The following is a 21,430-nucleotide window of genomic DNA, read 5'->3' on the forward strand; positions in this document are numbered from 1 at the left end:
GGAGGATTTTAACTGCCGATGGCTGCAACAGATTTCGGGGCTATAAAAAACGAGTCACACCGAGAGAAGGAGAGAGAAAAAAGGGACAGAAGACGAAGGGAGTCGTCCTCCCGAGTCATCGCCGCGTCTTAGTGCGAGTCCGTTATTATCTCGGCCCCTTAGTCGACTTTGTAAATGCTCTTGTATATACTGTGCGAAAATATCTCATTAACTCATTTTTTATTTGACCGCTTAACTGTTTAGCTCGGCGCAGAAGTGGCAGCAGGCTGAAATATCAGCGATGCCTCAACACAACACTGGCGACAGCGGAGGGATGTCGAAGGCGTAACTTCATAATGCTGGGTGCATCAGCGCACACCCCTAACAGTCCGCCAAATTTCGATTATGGGTTGGCGCACATCCAACGTTGAACAAAAGTCTCGCCATCTTTGTCGACAGAGTTTATTCAGGTAGGGCCGAATGTGTTGCTCACCGGCTGGCGCGAAGGTTTTCAAGGCATAATATGCGCAGAGCCATACTTTCAGCTCGTCTGCGAATAACACACAGCCTTTGAAAAGCTCCATCCTTTGTTTGGAAAATGATTCTTGCGAACGTTTTCGCACTTAGCACCAGGCTCTGAGCTATTGTTGATATTAAGCGCGCTTCTTGGGTCGCATCAGTAATTCCCCTTGTACTACCCTTGTATGCATCCCAGTTTGTAGATTTTTTAAGAATTTTTTTTTTTGTGACATCTGCGCACTGATATGAGGATTGGGTGGTGATCACTTCCACTTGTTTAAAGTAAGTGCGCCAGCTACAGTTTTGAGCAAACTCCCTTTGGCAATGCACACGTCGAGACTACTGGCAGTAATTGGGCCTCAATATAAGCTTATGCTGCTGTTACTCAGAGGTTTAAAGGAATGTTTTGAGAAAAGGTTTGCAGGCTTGGCACCTCATGCAGAGTGTGAGAGCTGTCCCAAATTTCATTATGAGCACTGAAGTCTCCACAAATGATATGCGGCGAAGGTGCTAGGCTATCAAGTTCTCAAGCCTCTAACTGTTGAATGGTCTGCTTGTTTACAGGTATAAACCAATTAGATGGCACGCCTAGCTGCCAATTACTATACGGCACACACGTATTTTTAGTCACAGTGAGACGGGACACCAACCTAAGAAACCGAAATGTGCTTACGAAAGCTGGTCAATAATCTGCTGACGTCATCCGGTTGTTGTAGCTGTTGCCGATAGCATCCGTTCAATCCACCAAGTTCTTGGACACGCGATTCTAAAATGACGATAAAAGGTACGGGGTGCGCTCGGACCAACCGCCGGAGATCGAAATGTTTAGAGCGTAAGCCATGAGCGTTGCATCAGAATATGGTGCACATGTGAAATATGTTGTGAATTGTCAGCTCATTTGAGGCCGTCCTTGTAGAAGCTATGATAAATGCTGGGATATCGATCTGTTACGCTCCTAGGAAGCATACGATGCTGACTTTAACGGCTTTATTGCAAGGACAGCTTCTACCTCATTTCTGAAGGAAGCGTAGGCACCCATAATGTTGAAGTATCGCGTGTTGTGCTGCCATATTTCTGCCTTTCGCAGTTGTCCTGTCTGTCTCTGGCACCTTAGGCTGTGAGGAGAGTGGCCTCTTGTGAGGAGGAACCTGTGATTATTGGTGCGCCAGATTCCTAGCAATCGATGAACTCGCGGTCTTACATACGATCCTTACTCGCTCTGGCTGCATAGTAATGCTTCCAGCTGCTGCGTTGATATGTCTTGGCGGATGTATATGACAAATTCATGAATACCACCTGAGATTTAGGGTGTGGTTCAGTGCACTCGGGAAGTTTTTCTTTCACTGCTCAATCGTGTGCGCAAATGCAGCGGCATTAGGCACCCTCCGTTGAAAAACGTGCGTTCAAAAAGCTCTAAGCTCTACTTCCGCTGGCTTTGTATTACGTGCGTTCAGTTTTTCTGCGTAGTGTTGGTTCGTAAAAAAGGCCGCCGGTCATACCTGGAAGCAGTTATCAGATTCCATCCCATTGATTGTATTGCGATTGCGCAAGAAAAATAACCAGTATTGCTCGTTGTTATGACAAAATCGCCACGCGTGTTGACAAATTTCACGACAGAGAATGAAAGATTATTGCATCTTTCTTGTTGTCTCTGGGTGTCTTAGAGAATTGGGCGCAATTTTTTAGAGAAGTATCGCTAATAAAATAGGAACGGGTTTCTCCTCTCTTTAGGATACGAAGCGAAATAATCTCAGTTGAGTAATAGGCACAATTTATCGTTCCTCATCTTTGTCAGTAAACGAAGTTTAAACGTAGGCCAGTACTAGGTAAGCTCTCTAACCAAATTAGGATGTTCATATTGTTGCGAAGAAGAAGATCGGCAGTAGCGCGACAGGAGCCCTCGCGCTAGGCCAGACATTAAATCATCGTTCATCCTGTCCCCATGTTGTGCCGTCTCTTTGCTTGCCACCACGTAGCAGTATCATCGGAGATATTATTATAAAACTAATTGATACTTCCACTAGCAGTAGTATTGAGCGCGCAGTTTTGAAAGCTCAGTTTTTTTTTTTTTTTTTAATCTCTAATCACTTTACCAACTCGATGTGTCGAGAAATGCGCTATTTCGTTGCTTAGCCACGTACACAATGTGGATGTTCATCTTAGTAGTGCCATCATCGAAACCGTTATTACTGGTCAGCTTTCTTCCTTTTTTTTTCGTTTTTCGTTTTCCGATGCAGTGAATACCACTACACATTTGCCAAATCACACCGCGTTCGACGTATCAAAATATATTTGTCATATAACATACCAATTGGTCCCACAGGCTTTTACGACGCCGAGGAAACTATTTCTAGATTTACTGCTTTAATTACTCTCTCTGTAGCTGAATGCATAAAATCAACTATATTGGCTTACCAGCTGACCGTTAATCTTTTGAATCCTTTCGACAAAAAGAAATAACTTTTATATATATTAAAAGAGCGAAGAAGCAACCATCTAATGTAGCATTAAATAATCGGCGTGACAAGTATTTTTGTATAATTCTGTATTAAAATCTGCTAAAAGACAGTACTTCTTAACACCAATTACAAAATGCGGGAATGATTCAAAGCCTTAATGGGAGCTTGTTAAGGAGTTTCTCAACAATCTTCCTGTCACTGCTACAATTTCATGCACTCACAGCGACGTGCTTATAACCGATCCTGTAGACATTCCTAACGCATTTAGTGACTATTTCGGCCATATAAAAATGCATTCCCCTCTCCTACGTGATCTAATTCTTCCACATCGTAATATGCGCTCATTCTTTATTAATCCCACATGCGCTCAGAAAACTAAAACCATTATAACAAACCTAAAGAAACCACGCCCTGTTTTAGATGACGTACACTCTGTTCAGATCAGACTGGCTCCAAAAACGTGTGCGATGTCCTGTGTCATGTATTTTCACTTCACTTTGAAAGGCGTTTGATACTATAAATCACGATGTTTGTTTTTTTTTGCGCTACGCTTGAAAACTATGGTGTCAACTAATTTTCAGTATCATTAATAAAAGTAGTTTTTATCTGATTGGGCGCAAGCCGTTGAAATTAAAAATAATATTTCGCGACTGAAATCAATTCATATGGGTGTGTCTGAGTCATATGGGTGTGTCTGAAGGATTTATTTTACGTTCCCTCATGTTTAACTTACAAAAATGGTTTGGTTTGGTTTGGTTTGTGGGGTTTGAGTTCCCAAAGCGATTTAGGCTATGAAAGACGCCGTAGTGGAGGACTCCGGAAATTTCGACCCCCTGGGGTTCTATAACGTGATTCATACAACTTTGCAATAGCATTCTATATGCAGATAATACCACACCGTTTACATAAAGTCGTTTTCTTGGTGGTTTGATTAAAAAACAAGTATACCATTCACTCCCTTAAAAACTTCTGTAACTTAAGTTTGTTTATTAATCAGTCAAAAACTGAGTGAAGCATATCCCTAGCACACTTTCTCTTCGCATGGAATAGCGCTTGCCATTGCATTAATTGACCACATCGTATATTTAGGACTAGGTTTTGATCCTTATTTGAAATTCACCCTTCATGTTTCAAATGTAAAAAGGTGGTACTATTCGGAAGGAGAGCGTTGCTTCGTACTTGCCTTTATTTTGACTACCACACTCATATCTCGCTATATTATCCTTTTAAACACTGTCACTTACCTTACTGTATATCGTTCTGAGGTAGCATATATTCATCATACCAGTGGTCATTGGTTCGAGTTCGAAAACAGGTAATTCGTATTCTTATCTTTCCGCATTTCACCAGCATATATACCGACTGTTATTATTTTTATGGCGTCATATATATATATATATATATATATATATATATATATATATATATATATATATATATATATATATATATATATATATATATATATTGTGAAGAGGAAGAATTACACGAGGAACATTCTAGGCAGTGGCATCGTGATCGCTGCGCGTGTTGGACCTGAAGGTGTTCGCTGTCGCTGTGTTCGCCGCTGATCTACCCAGTCCTGCTGATCGAGTCCTGCTGATCTGATCAATAAACCCCCCTCTTACAATATATATATATATATATATATATATATATATATATATATATATATATATATATATATATAGCTATAGGTAGCGTAAGAGGGTTCTAGCACAGCTTTCGCCCTCGGTCTTGATCACGTTCTACGTGACGCTGGCGGTAACACAGGACGTTCCACGTCCGCCGCTTTCGTTGAGGGTGGCGCTAGTGAACACTCTCAAGGTTCGTATAGACAACATTAATACCCAAGAAAGTAGCAGGGGGGGCAGGGGCCGATGTAGCTCAGTTGGAAGAGCACCGGACGCGATATTCGGAGGTCGTTTGTTCGGATCCCACCATCGGCACGTTGTTTTTTCTTCTACTGTGTGTTTAATTATCCTTCCCCTGAACAGATTACATTACTAATTTATGTGATTATCGAAGTAAAAATAAAAAAAAAATAAGACAAAGTACAATCCCCAATGCTTTCCTTGGCCTCGCCGACTGTTGGCTTCTTTCCTTCATGTATTATAACAAGTACCCTCATATATATATATATATATATATATATATATATATATATATATATATATATATATATATATATATATATAAATATATATATGGAATAGTCTTAGTTGCCGAATAAGAACTTCTACTTGCTTATCTAGCTTCAAAGGGCAGCCTAAGGAACTCCTTCCTTGAAGCATACTCTAATATATTCATTATTAATGATTGCGCGTTTGCGACGCCGTTAACTGAAGCGTTTGTTGTTTTTTTTCTTATCCTCAGTAGGAATTGATCCTCAGTAGGAAAATATTGCTTCAGCTGAGGTGCACTGCTCCCGCGCCGGTGTGCAGAAACTGACGTCAAACAAGGCACGAGTAGATCGTCATGTGCTCCAGCCGAACGTGTGAGGCACATGGAGAGTACCGTCGTTGTTTCTGCCGTCTATTCTGCATAGCCTCCGAGACTCTTAACGGTCTCGGAGGCCATCCTACGTTCCTACAAATGGTGTGTGGAGCTAGTACTAACTAGAGACGCCGGCGCCTGCTGCAAAATGTTGCGATTGTGGCGGTGTTGGTTTGTCAGCACTACAACAGTGCTATTCTTACCAGTTTATATATCTGTTCGTTGCACAATGCGCACATTGTAGACCTATGTTCATCGTTTCCTTACTATACGCCCACCTGCTATGCTTCCTCTCTTTTTCTCTTCGTCGAAGCTTGCTATCGCCCACTGTAGAGCGAATACGGACACGATGACAGCGTCGTCCGCGTGCAGCGTATGCTAGCGCGCGCTGCACGATGGGATTGCTCTACGGTCCCACCGTCAGTCCCCACGGTGGCACGGTGCCGCGCACTCGTGTCGTGCTCGCTCCAGCCGAATGTACGGCACTGCACGAGTGGCGACCAGCCGAACGTGCAGCAGCGCATGAGTGCGCGGAAAACTCCACGCGTGTCGTCAGCCGAAGACACCATGAGTTTATTGTGGTTTGACGAATCATTTTGTTGTCTTCTCTTTGCTGCTAGTTATTTTGTTATTCAATTTGTAGGGTAAATTAACTTGAACTTTTAAGAAATTGTGTTTGTGTTCGCGCAGTGCATTGTACTTTCTTACTTTCTCGCATATAATTTGCATAAGAAGTCCCCCCTCTGCTCCGCTTTGAGACCTCACGCTGAATATTACTTTTATATGAACGTCATTTCAAGAAACAATAATCAACCGATTCATTCGGTAGGTGGAGAAATAATATAGTTAGACTGGAGGACATAGTTCTCAGCGCAAAGGCACGCGGCAAAGGCACGCGGCCTAGAACTATGTCCCTAAATCTAGAATACCAACTAGCACAACAACTAACTCTACTGATGATACAGGTAAGAACGAAATGGCCAACTGCCTATAAGTGGTCATGCAAATGGTGCCACGGTGAACCACGTTGCAGCCGCTCGCACGCAGCTGCAAAATATTGCTTTAGATGTCATGATATTAGGACGATGTCACTGCTAAAGGACTTCCTTTCAGGGAAATTTATCCTGTGATGCCCCATTTGGGAAAAAAGGGTTCGAAGTCTAAAATTTGGTTGAGATTGAATTTTAAGATATCTCGGGAAATTTTAAGACGTAAGTTTTGTCACTTTTTAAAATTGCTGGTAGTTTCAAGACGATAAAGGCTAAAAGGACAAGAAATAAAGAGATTGGACCTAAGCGAGGAAATTAATTTTTGCTTCGCTGTCTTTCAACAAGAAAAAACGCTGCATTTCAGGCTGTACTTAGTTGTACCAGGTCTATCTTTCTCTCTCTCCCACCCTCCCCCGTTGCAGACGTACGCACACACCGCGCACACATTTGTGACGTCACAAGGGATAGCTTCTAGTCCTCCTCAAATAGCAAGACGTAGTTCACTGCTGGCAAACAAGTGGAAGCCGTGGACTTCTCGTGCCATATTTTCACCGCATCTGGTTGGTTTGCATCGGTTCGCGGCGCCTCCCGGTCGCTTCGCTTTAGTCGGCATTCTCAAAACGTTCTGCCTCACAGTAAGGCCACCGCAGTTACCTTAAAAAGCGCTAATGTACGTCGCAAAAAGTCTATCGTTTTCATTTGTTTGTTTTACTGTTTTTAAGAAGCGCGGTAGTCAGAAGTCACTGTTCGCGCAGGAACTGCCATGGGTTTTAAGGCCACGTCTTCGAGCGCAGCTTTCCTTCCAACGAAAGGTGAGGTTTATAGACGCAGGCAACGAAAGGAGATATCCCTCCACATGGACGTTTTTTACACGATACGCTCACCTCTACACCGAAACCGCCAGAATGCAAAAGCATCGACCGTGATCACTGAAGAAAGCTGCTATAAAAAAATAAATAAAAAAAAGTAAAAAGCTACTATACTATCGTTAGGCCTGACAAATGTCCCCCCATTTTACGCTGAGATCAAACTATACATAGCGCGTGCGAAACCAGAGTAATGCAAATGCGTTGCACTCCTTTGCAATCGACGGTTTCAAAGAGAAGACCCGGTTTCTACAGAAAGAGCCATGTGGTCGGCGCTCATTGGGACCTGCCATATCGACACTGCCGCTGTAACGCCCCAATGCGGCTTTCATGGGACCGCCGCGACGGCCTTATTTCCGGCCATCAAACCGCTTCACAGAAATGACGTGATGTTGGCATAGCCACAGACACTGGCGCCCCTATATTACTACGCTGATTTCATTCAGTACGTGTAATAGAGCATGTTTCTTGTCGCAGTTGGATGGCGTGCACTCCTCGTCATATGCACTTGCAAGGAAGATTGCGTTAAGAAAAGAAGAAAAAAAAAAAAACAGACTTGAAAGCTGTGCCCATGACATTAGGCGAGTAGTATATTAACATTGATCAACTAATGATGGACGCATTGGTCATCGGAGAGAAAAGAAGCGCCGTTATGTTACAGTGAAATGTACCGAAAAAAAAAAAATGGCACCACCGCAGCAGCGTCAATAATTGAAGCGTACAGGGTCTTTCCGCCTTTCGGAACGTTATAAATGCGAGCCGAAATCAAGGGGGGGCATTATGATAAATTTAAACATGGAAATGGTTGCGTCACGAACTGCTTTTTTCGTGATCCATGAAAGCTATCATTGTCTTTCGCTTGCTTTCAGCTTATTGGCTTAAACCATGACTCCCCTTGGACATTTGGATATAGTCCTGCGGGCCCAGTGAAAATGCCCAAGAAATTAGGAAGGAAGAAAATGTTTTCGTTGTTTCTTTCTATTGACGGTGATGCGCTATTTCATCTAGCAGGCAAAATTATTCGTCCCATATATGCTTGCTTATCTGAGAAAGAAGTACGACAGGAGCTCCTGTGCGCAGTTTAAAGCATTTAACCGCTTGATTGCTAATATTGATTGTCTTAAACAAGTGGTTATCTCGTGCTGTCGCTAGCTGGCACGTTAGGACGGTAAAAATATCCTGGAGAAGTTTCGATGGAGGCGAAACGAAGTGGCGTCCGTGTGCTGTGCGATGTCAGCGCGCGTTAAAGATCCCGAGGTGGTCGAAATTACTCCGTAGCCCTCCACATTCTCTCTTTCCACTTTAACTCCCACCTCCCTTCCTTCCCTTACGGAGCGGTTCATGCGCTCACAGAGCAAGTGTGACAGATACTGCGTCTTTCCCTTCCTGTGAACGAATTACTATTATTATTATTATTATGATTGAGTCGACAGAAAAAAAAAAAGTGGCATGTTAATATACTCCGTGACAGGAGTAACCTGAGAGGGGTTCTAATGGGAACTGCTTGGCGAACCACGCATTTACCGTGGAAGAAGGAAAGCATGGCGCATGCGAGAGACCAGTCGGTGGCCAACGCGTGAACCCCTCGCAGAGTTGTTCACGTGGAAGGAAGAGCAAGAGGAGAACGAAAGCGGAGGAGTGTGGCGGGGTACCTGTGCTGTTGCTGCGAAACGTGGAGCCCATGGAGATGCTATGTATTTGTAGAACAATAGACGGCAACGGAGCTCCAGTCGAAGAACGCGCATGCGTGGAAACCTGGAAAGAGGGCTCTTGGACTGTACATACACGCGTGCCATGCACTCTCGAGATCCGCGCTTCAGTATACACCGCGAAATGTAGATACCTCAACTGGTGCCGCCTAATCTCACGCTGCACAATGGTAACTGCCTTGTAAAATATTTTTTTTCGTTGGTATCATTATGCAACATGTGACATTGTAATAATCGACCCGCAATAGTTGTTGCGGTCTACACTGTATGGGCAACGAGGGCCAAATTAGGTTGGTCTGCATCGACAAATTACCCCGTTTTAAAGAGCAAGACGTACAGTATTTATGAAATGTTTAGAGCCCATGGGATATTAATATTGATGTTGAACTTTGTTTACCAGAAATTCTGGTGGGCTACCTGGGCTAAAAGCTGAAATCAAACAGCTTGACGAGGCTTTACCTCAAAGAGATTTTGAACACTGGGTATGCTTAAGAGGCACACAGCGAGGGTAAGAAGCAATTCCCCCGGGTTCTAAGCTTTTGAGGAAGACTATCATTAAAATATAATATTTTGAAAGCCGGAAAAATTGAATAAAGCAAAGAAATGCAGGCATCACGATCAACAACTGAATTCGCAAGTAAGTAAAGCGTGGATACAATGTCTTGAGTGCGAATCAAAGAGGTGTGGCTACATCGCCATTGAGTTTAAAGCGACGATCATTGAGACGTTTTCTCGATAGGTGTCGCGAGTCTGAACCAAGTGGAGGGAAGATAAAGAAATGCGCTTTCCACACCAATAAATGCTTCCAGCCTAAAAAACATCGACATGACCGTAGCATGAATTTTCGCGCACGTCTCTTGCCATGTTTGCTTTTAGGTGGGCTAAAATCAGCCGCTAATTTCTACACTCGTTGAGCTGCATTTTCTTTACGCTGGCGAATGCAAGAACTCTGACTTACATATTTCCGGTCCCAATGTGGAATTTATCATGCTGTGAAGTAAACTTCGTGAGACGTGGGAAAATGAGCACTCTTAGGAAAATTCATCAAACACACTTCGCTCTCATGCTTCCGCTGAATTGTATAAAAACCTTTAAAAAAAAAATACCTTTAACGATGCGACCTGGAGTATTGCTAAGTAGTGGGAGTTCAGGCAACCGCTGAACGACTCAAGCGTCCCGCTTCGCAAGCCATGCCACTCGCCGTAAACACTGCCAAAGTGAAAAAAAAAAAAAAAAAAAAAAAAAAAAAAAAAAAAACATTTCAAAACTTTCATGCCACGCACAATAGATAAACGATAAACAGAAAAACATAATCACAGTAACCTCGCTGTCGAGTGTAGATGTGAGCATGGAATGAATCGGAGGACAGGCATACCGCACTTAAGGACTTCTCACTTCTAATTTGACTCGTTTCTTCTCTGACGGCACGGTTAAGGTGTCCACCGAGAATTGGGATAGTCTTGCGCCTTAAAGTCTTGCAAAAGTTCACTCATATTCGTCTTCTTTTTATCGTCGCGTTTGACATGTCGACCTAGAAGTGAGATAGTCTTGTGCCTTTTCAGTTTTGGACCCCGAAACCAGCTGAGGGTAGACACCTGTTGACGCATATGTACTGCTCAAGGGGCAGCGCAGCATGTAAGGGCCAGAGTGTGGCCCATGAAACTTTCCTTGGGTTTGCCTTTGTGTTCTCCTTTACTTCGGCGCATTATTCTCCTTGGAGCTACGCGTCGACAATGGGGTTAAAAACATTCAATAGGCTGACACCGCAAAAACCATCGAGACACCCCGGACACGCTTTGTGTGAATTTTAACACCTTGTGCGAGGCGCCATAATGGCGGATGGCTTATTAGCTTGGACAACCTGGGATAACAATACGCGACAGGTCACCAAAAGAAGCAGCCAAGTGTATGTAGGCAGCTTTTTCCATCGCAAAATGCTTCGTAGTGAGCCGCGAGGTGTTACCGTCGACAGGTTCCTTCCGGTAGCTTTTGGCTGGAGCGAGACCACGAAATACGAACAGGAAGCTAAGGCAATAAATGATGAAGAGAATTCTGGAAAAGTGCGTGAAAAACCGATCGCGGGTAGAAAACAATCGACACAATATCGATCCAGCGTCGTCTCTCTCTTTCAGGTTGCGTTGCATGGCTGTGCTCCTGTCTCCGTTCACCAGTCGGCGGACCATCGCCAGCGGCGATCGTCAGCGAGCGACCACAATGCTGCTTCTGTAGTTTTTGCTTGTGGGCTCCGAAGCACGCGCGCGCTACGTGCGTTCACCGATTTCATAAAGTGAAAGTAAACACAAAGAGAAGAAGAAAAGACGTGCAGGGATAAAGAATGACGGAAGAAAAGAAAGCGGTTATAAGCGGGGGGCACCCGTGGCCAATTCTCCTATTGATTATTTTTCTGTCCCGATCACCTGCTCTCTAGCGCGGAACAAGAGTTTCAGGAAGAAAGCAAACATCGACTATCGGTTTCAGGACCGTCTGGTTTGAAAGCGCTTGATTATATACTTCCTTTGGTTGTGCAACACATGAAACGTTTGTGATGATGAGTGCACACTCACGCCGAACGTTGTCACTACTGGAACGAAAAATTAAATACAGTCGATCATTAGTCGATCATTCCATGTAGCAGCCAAGACTTTGCGTTGATTTCTCGTATCTCGCGTTACTTCGTTATATCGCGCCACTTCATCGTCAGACAATAGAGTGAACAAATGCGGCGGGGGAAATTGCGCTAAAAACAGAAACTGCCTAACGGAGACTTTGAAAGTATGGTAACCAAGCTCATGGGCCCCTTATTTGCACACCTTACAGTTTCTTCCCCCGAAAGAAGTTTAGAATAAGGGGCGTCAGCCGCTCGCAGCACCATTTTTGCTGAAAACTGAAACGCTCATATTATTCTACCTATTACCGATTCGATGTTATATGCGCCAGGTTAATGAAAAAAGGAATAAGCTGTATGAAAGGCAGCTTATTAATTTGGTGAAATTTAGCACTTCGTAACTTGTTTTTCAGTGAAAAGCACCTAACTGTTTGAACATCTCCCACTTAAGTAATGCGTATCGGCAGCGACCAAACGGCGCATGGTTGCTAAATTCGCTAAATGTAGCAGATGTCCAAATCTCCGAAGCAGCCTTAATATTCACGCCATTGCGTAGGCAGAACTTTCTGCTTCGAACATGATTACACATTCTAAACGTTTTGTGCAGCGTTTGCCGTGAACGCCATGCAGAATAAAGCGGCAACGGCGAATTTTCTTGAATGTGAGCAGCGCCCGCTTCGCAGGATATTCACACACATTCCCCAACCATTAAAAAATATACAGTTAGGCAAAAATTTCCTTGTTCGTAAAATTAGATTAAGCACAATAATCTTCAGTTTTCCTTTTTTCTTATGCATCAGTGTGAGATATACATACTTTTGCCCAACAGCAGTAAAATATTTTTGGCCGACAATTTGATCTTGTGTGCTGCCATTTTGATAACATCCTTGCGTCATCAACATGCATTTTGAAGATGGCTGCGATCATCTTCTTGGCTTCACCTTACATTTAATATGCCAATGCTAGACGGTAGATAGATACGTCGGTAAATCATAGTCATTGGTTAATCACTGGTAGAACAGATGAGTTCAGCGATCTCAAGAAAGGAAAACACCAGCTTCTTTAGAGGAATCTATACCAATTATCAAGTTTATCAGACTGTGTCAGCGGTATCGATAATAAATATGAAAATACGGTACAGAAACTTGAGGCACATCCTATTTTCTAAATGCAGAATCGGAAGCAGCTTAAATTTTAACCAGCTATAGCAAATGTTTCAAGAAGGAATCATGCAATAACTGAAGTTAAATGATCGTTTACTGTGCAACATTGTAATTCCTTGTTGATGAGAATCTAACGATCTGCACAAACTAAAATAAGCCCTTTAGCAAGGATATAAACTTCGATCAATATAATATATTTGTGATTCGCCAAAAGCAGACTCTGTACAGCTTTCTTCCGACAGCCATCTTGATTTGCCGTTAGCAAGCCATAAATATTTACGTGATGTTTCTCTATCGTTTGTTCATAACACGCGAAGTAACAAACGCCATCACTGTTACCTCATCTCGAAGTTTCAACAGGAACGGAAACCACTTGTGGTTAGGCATTTATTTTTGTTTGCAGCTCCCATACATTCTTCCGGTTTTAACGACATAGTTCACTGGAATTGTCCCTTCGATGAGCAATGGGAGATATCTCCCACGACGGTTAGCTTTTCTGCAGGCTGAATTAAGACTCTAGGTTACAAGTAGTCTCCAAATGGGCTTCACTGAGCTTCCGCTGAGAGCCTACACTGAGGCTTGGGGAGATCGGCGATTTAAAAGACATTTCTGAACGAAATATAACTACATACAAATTGTTCTGTAGATTAAGTACCTAATGAAATATGGTGGCTTTAGGTGCACTTTAAAGCAGATATTTAGTCTGCAGACCACCACTTATGGGAACACATTAAAGGGCAACTCCGTTGGTTTTCCAAACTTTTCCAGCCACGCCATAGTGGTGCAGTGATTAGGGCACTCGTCTGTCGTGCCCAAGGACGCGGGACGGAATCCCGGTCGCGGCGGCAGCTTTTCGATGGAGGGGAAATGCTAGGCGCACCGCCCATGTTAAAGAACCCCAGGGAGTCGATATTTCTAGAGCCCTCCACTAAGGCACCTCTCAAGCCAACTTTTCTAGTCAATGGATGTTTTGTGTTTAAGAACCTTGTTTGAAATGTGCAATACCAAATTTTCAGAAACAGGCAGGAAATAAGTTAATAACGGCAAAACCTCAAATTTCAAACCAAAACCACAGAATCTGAGATACAGTTTCCTTTTGGCATGATATGAGCTTTGACGTCACGGGTTGGTTCACCAAGCGGCGCAGGCACCTTGAATGAGCCCTGAAGTACCCAGAGCTGCCCTATGTATTTTTGTCAGCGTGTTTCAAGGAACCAAAAGAAGTTTTCCAGAGACTAGTGACTTTTCAGAAAGTGATTCACTTCACGATATTTATAGTCGCCCTTCACGTACTATATCCACCACTGCTACGAGATATAGCGGAGTGTCGTCTGAAAGATAGAGGCGACCTGTTAAACTAAGCGAAGTATGTACCAATGCCATTTTGCACGCATGTATTTCTTATGAAACCGTAGGAACGCTTCGCTTAGAGCCGTTGCTGCTGCCTTCATGTTGTTCACCGTGCAGCTGCCCTTCTCTGAGCGCTCACTGGAGAAGTTGTTTTATAACCGCAACTCATGGAGATAGCACCGGCAATACCCAAAATAAAATAGCATGCATGTGTCAAGCTCGAAACATAAAACATAGACTTAAAAAAATGTCAGCGCCTTAAAACAAACGAAGTATTCGCATCTAGCTATTTAGACTACCTTCAATATTTTATTTCACAGTCAAACTAACAAAACAAAGCAGACAAAAAATGCAGACCAAGTGGGCACAGCATGACTCACTTTAATTAAAAGCCCAGATGCAGGAGCCATAGTTTTCACGCAGAACACTACACGTATTGCACGGTTTCTTGACAAGCTGCAATTTTTAAAGCGGAAGCTACACTATAGGCTGGCAGAAGCTCATTTCGCGGTGTCCAGTCGGAGCCATAATTGCGCATGCGCCGTTACCATATGACAACCGGTTGCGCCGAGCCGCACCGATCTCCTCGCCATGCCTGCGCGTGACGTTATGCTCTGCTATGCTCATCATCGTCTTCATCGTGATCATCACGAGTGATCATCCGCCTACCCTGCAGGTGAGAATATAAGCCGCGGCGCGTGCCTTCGGTAGATAGACGAGCAATGGATGAAAAGGGGGACGATGAGCGCATGTAGTGTGCAGAAAGGCATCAGCGTAGGCTACGCGAAGAAACGTCGACGGTTCCAGAAGTCATCGCATGGCACGAGGCCGCCAGACAACGTGCGAATGAAGCAAAGAAGACTCTTCGAGCGTCGGAGACGCCTGAAGAACGGGAAGAACGTCTCGCTAAACGACTGTGCCAAGTCTCGGATGAGCAACGACACTGAGCCGCTGTCCCGAACCCCAAGGAGAAGAAGACTGTCTAAAGATACAGCAATAAAAAGTCGAAGTTCAGCGAGTGTACGAAGGTGAAGTTGGCCTAAATTTGTCATTGGATCCTAACATTCAGACTACCCAATGCCACTGGTCTTGTGCACCAAAAAGAGACCATCACGTCTAGGTACTGTGTAACCAAGAATGAGACGCGGCGGCAAACTACTCTACAGATCAGCTATCAGTCTTTGTTTCTATAAAGCCTAACATTGAATAAACGTGTGTTTTTAACACACCAGAAACCGCGACACTGTCTCAATTGCTTAACTGGTGCAGCCCAACAATAACCAAGCTCAATTAAGCCAAACACTAGTTTTCGCTACGTATTTTCTGGCCTAGCTGAGCTAAGCCGCTCCAATTTCTTTTTTTTTTTTTGCTTCTCGCGGTTACCTGCGTCAATATGTGAGCAGCTTCGAACATAATTGCTATTATAATGACTTTTGTTATACATTGATGCCATGCAGAACAGAAGATTGGTTTGTTGGTGATTCATTATAAGTTAGCAGCGCGAAAGAGAAAAGAAGCGTAATAGCGCTAGTTGTGTCGTCCTCTTTTCTTGTGTCTGTGTTATGTTTTTTGCGTTGTTAACTTAGATTGATGCCACATGCCTACGCATTAAAACGATAATGTATCCGAACTTTTTACTGAGCTATAGTCTACTGTAGCCCACTTTCTCTTGCGGGCCTCGCTTCGTTCACTTGGCTGCTTCGATGGACGGTTTACTCGAACAACGATCGTACAAAGCCAGCGTTCATACGCCCCTTGAACGTAGCCTTAGCGAATCCACAAGCTTGGTACACGCAGTCTGCATCACGCTTTGGTGCGAAGTGTTCCGAGGGTACGTGGACTTCTTTCATGATGCTGGTGCGCCATACAGCCTTTACGTATACCTGTCTGGAACATTCTTGTCGCTAAGAAATTTTACATGATGGCTCGAAAAGGCGTGGCGCGTAGACCAGAATTGAGAAAAACCAAGCCGTATAAAAGTGCCAGCGTCACCTAGGGTAACGTGTATAAATGGGAATGCGAGCGTCCTGGCAGACTGATTCTGATATTACCCTCCCATGTATGAAATAAGAGGCCCTAGTTGGCAGATCCTGTCGAACTTAACATGAGCCGACCCTACGTCCAAGCAATGCGCGGTCATGTCAGCTGCCAGCTACCATCTCCCAGCGCCATACTCGAGAGTTTTCGCTCACTACGCTGACGCCGACAACGACGCCGACAAGGATGCCAATAACTTTGACGCCGGATTTTCTGATGAGCGGCGCCTTTAACGCTAAAGAGTTAAAACAATTCGGAAAATTACGCAAATGAAGAAAATGCAGTTGTAGTCACTGGGATTCAAACCCGGACCCTCCACATGACAAGTGGGCATGCACGCAGTGCATAGGCAATGAAGGGTCGTTTGTATGAAGCGTGTAAGAGGGGCACCTAGTGAACATGTCGTATAGTACGTATGACTCAGAATGTGTGTTTTACTGTGAGCGCGCTCATGCGCTCAACTCCAGTCACTGAAAATCTTGTAATGTCGTTCTTGTTTGTTTATTTTTGCGCTGTTTTTTACACACTAAAAAACCATCGTAGCGGGTACTAACTGGTGAGTTTCGAACCAGGGCACTTAGGTTCAGTAGCTGAACGTCTAAACCATTGAGCTGCCACCGCGGGCACTTTCGCTCTTTGTAACCAGATTTTAGCAAGGTTAGAAATCCGTCATTTGACATGACGGCTTCCAGATGGCGCCATAACGACTAGCCTAGTGGCCTCCGCGATCAAGCATCCCATTGCACCGGAGCTGATCGTGGAGGCCCTCCGTTAAATCTCCTTCGTTTGACGCGCCAGATCACAAATGGGGCCACATGTCAATTGAATTTGCAACCTCCTATGATTTTATAATACATCTGTTTAACTGAGATAACACCTTCCAAAATTTAAATCTGTACGGATGTTAGAGTAAGCGAAATTTAAAAAAGAAAATTGTTAAAATCGCTAAAATGAAAAGGGGGTGTCAAAGGCTGTATTGCGTCTAGTCTTAAGGCCAACTTAAGTGTCCACCTAATTTTCTTAGGCATTTGCGCACCCCAACGTACAGCAGAAGCTCGTGTGAACCATATATATCGCATCATTCTGAAAGAAGGAAACCAAACCGGTGCGAACACACTCGGATGCCGTGAAACCGCTTACGAATCGCATGCTCCGCGCACACCCGACCAACCCTTGCATTTAGTAGCACAGGGTGGCAACAACGCGATGGCAACGTATGGCTCTAGCCACTGGCTCTTATTTTAAATTCAATCACAGAAAACCTACGCAGCTTTCAGGCGGGAAATTTCACTTGGGAAATCAAAACATATTTGAGAGTAAAAATGCTTGACTTCGATCTCTTCACATTATAAAATTGCTGGACTAGATTTTAAGCCGCCATGTGCGCTTCTTAATAGCGAGAAAATATCTGTGAGGGATGTTCGGAAAGCTCTGCTCGCTGAGTAGTTATTCCTTTTTTATGCGACAGAATTGTAACCGGTTGGGTTACAAAAAAAAAAAAAAAAACTCTCACAATGTGATTTCCGCCTAGTGCCCATATTTTTAAAGTGGTATGCCGAACTTGGCGACCTGTGCGCTAGTAGTTGCTTCCTGTCGTTGAAGGAAAAGGGACGACACTAACACAGCAGTGCATCATTTTTTCCGGTGATCAGGCTCATAGCTGTTATATTTCTAGCATACTGAGGAAAAAACGAGGCTCTCGTAGCTCAAAGTATGGGGTTGTTGACACAAAACATTGAGAATAAGGCACTCTGCCGTGACTCGTCTGCGATGTCCTAAGGGGACTGCATCACACACGCGAGGCAATAGCGTCAACTCTGGCGGGGATCATATAAAGAAAGCTGATTCTGACAGAGGACATTTCAAGTGTACTGCATAATATGGCGTCTTCTATTCCGTTTCTCGAGGAGGCGGTTACACATCTGGAGAGAAAGCGTATCGAACGCTATTCTTATGTTTAAAAAGTACGCCGAGGACCACAACCTCCCAAAGCTAAAGAAAAGTTACCCATCAAGGCCCCAAATAATTGGCCAATCTTCGTGGACGCTGAAAGATTGCAGGTGTATGAAACATAAATAAACAATGCATCGAGCGACTTTTCCGTGTCAGTCACCACTTGCAGCGATATAAATATATGAAAAGGAGGCGGTCAAGCGCCCAAGATAAATTTTGCCTTTACGCGCTCATAAGCTATCTGCAGGTGCCTTTGGACTTTATGATCTGCCGGTTTTGAAGCTGACTCCGCTATCAGAAAACCATTGCTGGCTTAGTTTTTATACTGAGGAGTGCACAAAGCTATTTTTCAGGAGGTAGGCAAAGTCTGCCAAATGGCAGAGCCAAGCTTGTTTCGGATCGTTCGCATGGATAATGATAACGTTGGCGACAGAGATCACTCATCGTATGGCTATATTGCAGCAACATGAAACAATCTACTCATTGGGCGGTATGGGAAGTGTTTTGTTGTAATTTCAATGGGGAAACAGAAAAAATAAATTATTGGATTATCTAAGGAGCTTGTGGAGAACAAAATAAGCCGCAAACATACGTTCAGCATAATCAATTTCTTGAGTTTCACGACATCCTTTTCTCGCTTTCCCAAGGCCGGAGTTTTTGGCGGCATGAGATTCGCTTAGCTCTCATTGAAGGAGACTGAGGGGGCGTCGAAATAAAACAGCGGGCCAACATCGAGAAACAGATTCTCCTTCATCCGGGTACTGATTTCTCTTCATCCGGCACCGAAACGTGAACATCCGGGCACGAAAAAGGATTTCACGAGACGAGTTCACTCTCTCCGGCTTCCGCATCCTGCCCAAGGATGACGCCATGGTTCCACAGACTCGTGCGTTGGAACGCCGCCCTACGCCGGTGGTCGAAGCGGTAGCAGCTCGGAGAGCATTTGGAATCGAGTCCGTCATTGTGTTCCATCATCAGCTTATGGCGTTTCTCTCTTTAGCAGATGGTTGAATAGACGCTCGGGGAGCACCCGAACGCACTGCTCCTCGCAAGCATCTGTACCGTTGTGCATTTCAGTACCACCATCGTCAGAGCCGAGCAATATGTAGCCTCATGAAAGGAGAGCTAGGAAGCGTTTTGCGGAAAGCGATTGTTTTGCGAGTTCTACGCCATGGCAGAAGGCTGGTCGCCCCTGCCGATAACGCCAAGATTATGCAGCCGTTCACGAAAGTGGCAAGGCCGCCAGGGACCACAACTGTGTTCCTCTAGCACAATTTCAGGCAATTGCTTCGATCCGACAAGAAAGGCATGCGAGAAAGTGCACTACACCCATTTCAAGATCGTGGCTAGTACCATCTACAACGAATGTGCTATGCCCGTAACCATTTCATGCTATACCTACTCTCAATTAGGGGAAAGGCTGTAATTTTAGAGCGCAGCCCTTTGGTGCCCGTTCCTGCGTTTCGCGTCGTCGTCGCTGGTTGGCGTCGGCGTTCGGCGTCGGCGTTGATGTCGTCCCTGTAACCAGCTCCGCAATTGGGGCCGCGCGCGCTCCTTCCTCCGTGGCGGCGACAGCGTGTGTTATCTAATTGCTGCGCCCCCCCCCACCATCCCTATTCTTCCTGCGTGGCGGCGAGGGTGCTCTCTGGTTGCCGAAACACCGACTATCAGCGGAACACAGTGAGTGCATCTCAAGCCGAAACGCAGTCACGTTCTCTTCACTCGCTAGCGGCATCAGTGAGTCGCTGCTATCTGTTCATCGCGCAACGTTCCTATGAGCCCACGCACTGCCTCCAGCAACCTCCCGATAATTTCATTGCTCTCTTTATTTCTCCGACCACAAAGCTTCTTTCATAACAGCCAATAATTGTTAGTGGAGTGTTTCTTGAAGGAATACGTGTGAAAAATTAAAAAAAGTCTTTAATTGTACATACGTGTATTGCTCGAAATCTTTGCCTGAATCTATCGAAAAGGTGAAACAGCTGATGAGCTGCGCTCAAATTTCGCATTAGGAAGTAACATAATCGTCGGCAATTTGTTTCTCTCAAAGTTGTCGCCCTCCCACTTGCTGACAGTCTCTACACATCACCTTTGTGGGTTTTTATGCTTGCATACGCGTAGATAACGAAGTAACACAAACCTGGAACGCATTGGCCATTAATCTGTTGGAGGTATTCTTGTTCGAAAAATTTTGCCTGCCATTGTTTGGATGTTTTCGGTGACGACAGTGTGTCGCCTGGACGCGTTTTATATGTGCTACTTTCACAGCACAGTTTGTTTTAAAGAATAGTCAAGCGGGCTGTGCTCATTAAAAAAAAAGTGGCTATCTTTCTGCCGAAATGGCATATAATGCTAGGCTAAAATGAACACAAAGCTTTATTTTTACCTACACCCACAGCGACTTATTTCAGTTATGAGCGAAGCCTGCTCTGTTAAAAATAACTGCCGATTCCCGCTGATTTATATTCAGGCTCCGACGAGAAACATCTGAGTTATCCTCGACCGGGTGAACCAGGTCCTTTCCCCCAACCTCCGACGTTTGGGCCCGGCAGAACGGCTTTCGCATCGCTCGTTACCTTCATTGCCCTTTGGCGAGTCGTGCACGTTGTTCGCGTGGTAATGGACCATTCCGCGCAGGGCGTGCCGTAAACGCCTGTCGGTTCCCTACTGACGTCCTGTTCGATTCATGCATTTCAAATGCGGCTTTGAGGGCAATGGGTTTCTTAATGAACCACTCCCCACAAGTTATTGTCAGCTGTCTCATTGTTTGTACGGCCGTCAAACGCGCTCTTCTCTAATAGTGTTTGCTCCAATGAAAGATTACGCGTCATCGTCCCTGCCAGAAACAGAAAGAAGAGAGGTTATTATTTTTTTTTTTTTGCGCTGTAAGAATGAATGGCGGTCACTTCATTAGGTGATTTCTGGGTGTTTCATTTAAATCTTCAGTAATGTCGCTCCCTATGCTGGTAGAGCAGAATAACAAAATCAGACTCGTACTTTTGCTGACGCTAAACTATTAGCTCATTGCATCTCCTTTCTGCGTTTACATGAGAACGTGCATGCGATATTTCAAGCAGATATTGTTTGTATTGTTTGCTACACGAAAGATGGAATGCTTCCTGGTGTAGAATTCAGGATGGAGTCGGCACGCGCATTTGAACATAGGTGATATGCGTTGCGCGCTTATGGAAACGACATAAGACGTTTCTCGTGGACATATGACGCATTTTATGATTTATTTTGCTTGGTTGTTCAATAAACTGTCTAAATGTTGAATGTTCCAGCCTAGGTGTATTTTTCTAAGC

At 44.3% G+C, this 21,430-nt stretch overlaps 1 long non-coding RNA gene across 1 annotated transcript in view; it reads right to left on the reverse strand.

The window, feature by feature from the left end:
* Positions 1-10,095: 10,095 nt before the first annotated feature.
* LOC146203287 (uncharacterized) overlaps positions 10,096-21,430 on the reverse strand; it is a 42,012-nt gene continuing 30,677 nt past the window's right edge. The window contains exon 3 of the long non-coding RNA XR_014702344.1: positions 10,096-10,226. This is a non-coding gene — a long non-coding RNA (uncharacterized LOC146203287). The remainder of the gene's footprint in view (positions 10,227-21,430) is intronic.

This window comes from Amblyomma maculatum, chromosome 1 (assembly GCF_055883805.1).
Source record: "Amblyomma maculatum isolate TAMU_Amacu chromosome 1, ASM5588380v1, whole genome shotgun sequence".
Lineage (NCBI taxonomy): Eukaryota > Metazoa > Arthropoda > Arachnida > Ixodida > Ixodidae > Amblyomma > Amblyomma maculatum.